Below are 3,842 nucleotides of genomic sequence, written 5' to 3'. Positions count from 1 at the left end.
AGAGAGTAAAATTAGCATTGTAGCTATACGTGCCAAATTTGGTTGAAATCGGTTCAGATTTAGATATAGCTCCCATATATATGTTTTTCTGATTTCGACAAAAATGGTCAAAATACCAACATTTTCCTTGTAAAATCGCCACTGCTTAGTCGAAAAGTTGTAAAAATGACAATTTTCCTAAACTTCTAATACATATATATCGAGCGATAAATCATAAATAAACTTTTGCGAAGTTTCCTTAAAATTGCTTCAGATTTAAATGTTTCCCATATTTTTTACTAAAATTGTGTTCCACCCTAGTGCATTAGCCGACAAAAATTTTGAGTCTATAGATTTTGTAGAAGTCTATCAAATTCTGTCCAGATCGAGTAATATTTAAATGTATGTATTTGGGACAAACCTTTATATATAGCCCCCAACACGTTTGACGAATGTGATATGGTATCGAAAATTTAGATCTACAAAGTGGTGCAGGGTATAATATAGTCGGCCCCGCCCGACTTTAGACTTTCTTTGCTTGTTTTATATTATTTACATTAATCTATTTTTTCTTTATAACCGCCATAGAGACCGTTTAAGGGAAACAAACACATACATTTCGAATGAAACACTCATTAAAAAGAGGACTGAACTGTAATTATTATAGAAATAAGGAAATACAAATCCTTATCTCTCTACGCGGGCTAATTTGTTAAAAAAAATTATTGAGCTAAACCAAATATCAGCAACGAGAAAAGTTTGCCAAATGAACGGCAATGCCAGATTGAATTTTATGGAAAATAATTTTTAAAATGTATCGACCTTTTTCAGGAATTTGAAATAATTGAGATGTGGTAATGCTAGCATTTGACAGTAACGTAAGCCATGCGAACGAACGCAAGGAAGTTAGAGAAACCCAAATCTAAACTAAAGTGAGTGACTACCGTTCGTTCGCAATTGCTTTCGTTCGGATATCAGAAATAGGCTGTTAATTTTTTTTTTTCATTTCTAAACGAATAAAATAAGAAATAATAAAGAAACTGTAAATAATTTTATTTTTCCTTTATTCCTTCTTCAATTCTAAATAAAACACAAAAAAGCTCAAACTAAAAAGTAAAGAATTCCAAGAATTCCTTTATTTTTAACCAATTCCTGTATAATTTCACACAAAGAATACAGATTGGTTGTGATAACCGAATTTATTGCCAACCCCATTTTGGCAGTTGTAGCAACTATCTGTTCGGTGGAATCAATTGAATTATGGGAGATGCGACTAATACTCCACACGCAGAGAAGGGGTATGATCACCTCAAACATGTTTCAAGAGCAAAATGTTATTTTTGTATGGTGACCATGTAACATGTTTGTTATTTTCTCGTCAAATATAACCTATTTGCCGAAATCAGATACATGATTTCCGATAAAATAACATGGTTGCGAAAACCATGTTACATGGTCACCACCCAAAAATAAAATTTTGCTCTTAAAACATGTTTGAGGTGATCATATTCCTTCTCTGGGTGCATATAGAATTGGTTGTATCATCCTATGGAAGTGGTCTTTACTCCCTTCTTCATTCAGTTGTATTACTCAACCTAATAGTACCCACAACCTAATTGAAAATAATGTTGGTTTCGCAAAATATTGTATTTTACTTAAATATAGTTAATTACATATGTTAGATTGATAGAGAATAAAAAATATTATATATCTAAATACAATATATTATATCAATCGAAATAAACGATTCCTTTAAACATTTAAGTATCCGCGAGGGCTTTCGATTAAACTTATGTAGCCCACCGCATTAGTTTTAGAATAAACGGGCAACGCGTGTTGAATGACTGGTAACATTGAATGCATCAGTATATGTTTACTCGTACAAAATGATGTCTTGGATTAAGCACATTGTGGAATTTCATGAGGATGTATCAATAATAGCCCGTTTCGCATGTAGAAAACGTAGAAAATTAGTTCCGAGTTTTTAAATGTAAATAAGAACCTACCAGCAACTATGCCCACTTTCACTTGGCTTTCATATAGATAAGGCATCGTGTTGCAGAATTTTTCATCAGAACCGCTTTAATTTTTTACGTACCCTTTAACTCACACAATAAAATTAGTTCACATCTAAAGATAATATAACACAATCTGCAATAAAATCTTTAACAGTTCAGAATTAGTATTTGTTACCTGAATCGTGGGATTGGGTGTCCAGAAAACCATTTGTGGACAATATAGGTTTTATACACAACTATATTCCGGTCGTCAATACACACGAACGTAAAATTTTACTCACGTCCGAAGACATACATAAATTAATTAAATGATCGCATTAGAAATTTTTTGCATATCTATAAAAAGTGGATCTATGCCGACCGTCTGGTGTACTGAACACCAGATTCCAAACTGCAATTTTCAAGAAAAGGGATTTTTAATTAACGAAGCCTTAACAATTTTTGGTGCATTTAATATTGTCTCTAATTTTGTTGTGCAATTAAATGTCCAGTCTGAAATGGAATGTAAAATTATCAATGTTACCAAAATTATGCCCCTTACGTAAACAAATCTTGACCATTGTCTCGTTCTAACATAAAATCTCTTTCTTGTAGTTATGTCTTTATAAAAAATATAGCAAAAAAACGAAAATTTGGTTTGACTTTTTTTCCCTCGACAACGAATATTAATAATTTTTCATTGACAAATAATTAAAATGACAATTTAAAATACTTCCAATATCATTCGATTTGTGCAACCGTATGGTGATGATGAGTACTGAACAAAAACAATAGAAAAGGAAGATTGGAAAATGGGCGACGTCATACCAAAAGTTGCATTTACGGTGTTCGATACATACACTTTCGTTCATTTTTAATTTGCAATATTTTTTGTTAAAAACTCACAAATGATGTTAAATTTTGTGTAAATAATAATGAGAAACTTTTGACCGATTGTTCTACGTCATTCCCTGATATAAATTTCTTTTTATTCTTAGTTTAATTTGTGGAACAAAAAATCATAAACGACACGTTTGCATCGAACGCCGTCAATGGTTTGATACCCTCTGCTGCCATTTTCCCATCTTCAGCTTCCATTGTTTTTGGTACTGAATGAAAGTTGCAAAATGTTTTCTTCGTATGTTGTATCAACCAATTTCCAATAAAATTATTCGTAGAAAAATTATTTGGTAAACCCAACCATTTATCTGTTATCATAACTAACATTTTTTTTTATGGCACTCCCAGATGGTTTTAAGAATTAAACCAATGTTGTAAATATGGAATAATTATTGATACACCCGTGTATTTCGTTCCATAATTAGAATGTTCATTATTACAACCGATTGCCAACCAATCTCTTCTCTGTGTGCATCTGGTATATTTTGCCACTCAAGCTGTACTCGTTCCCACAGGTCTTCTAATTTTGCTGGAGCTGATTTGTACAATCCCAGCCGTCTTCCCACGATTGACCATAAATTCTCAATCGGGTTGAGGTCGGGGCTTTGCGCTGGCCAATTCATCACTTGAAATTTTTGCTCACTAAGCCATTTTTTCACTATTTTTGCACTATCACCATCCTGTTGAAATACGACTTCATCTTCAGGATAGACACTCTTGTCAAAAAATCTCGGGAAGGTGAGTCTGCAAAATGGCGAGGTAGTCATCCTTCTTCATTATACTATCAATTTTCTGCAATGGTCCAATGTGCCACCAAGTGAAGCAGCCCCACTACCATACTTCACAGTTTGTTTAATATGGTGGCGTTGAATGGTATCACCAGGACGACGCCAGCAATATTGTTTACCGTCTGACCAGATAACACATTTCCAGTCATCTGTCGTCCAATTTTTATGCTCTCTTGGA

At 33.2% G+C, this 3,842-nt stretch overlaps 1 long non-coding RNA gene across 1 annotated transcript; it reads right to left on the bottom strand.

Annotated features, from left to right (window-relative positions):
* Window positions 1-1,611: 1,611 nt before the first annotated feature.
* On the bottom strand, window positions 1,612-2,666 carry LOC142241554 (uncharacterized). The gene is made up of 4 exons (XR_012723688.1): window positions 2,539-2,666; window positions 2,173-2,388; window positions 1,986-2,109; window positions 1,612-1,872 (listed from the first exon to the last, which is right to left on the bottom strand). It is a non-coding gene; the product is annotated as an uncharacterized LOC142241554 (long non-coding RNA).
* Between the last annotated feature and the right edge of the window lie 1,176 nt (window positions 2,667-3,842).

This window comes from Haematobia irritans, chromosome 5 (genome assembly GCF_050003625.1).
Source record: "Haematobia irritans isolate KBUSLIRL chromosome 5, ASM5000362v1, whole genome shotgun sequence".
In the NCBI taxonomy this organism is placed as follows: Eukaryota; Metazoa; Arthropoda; class Insecta; order Diptera; family Muscidae; genus Haematobia; species Haematobia irritans.
The sequence above is the reverse complement of the archived record's forward strand: the minus strand, read 5'-3'. Positions and strand labels throughout refer to the sequence as shown.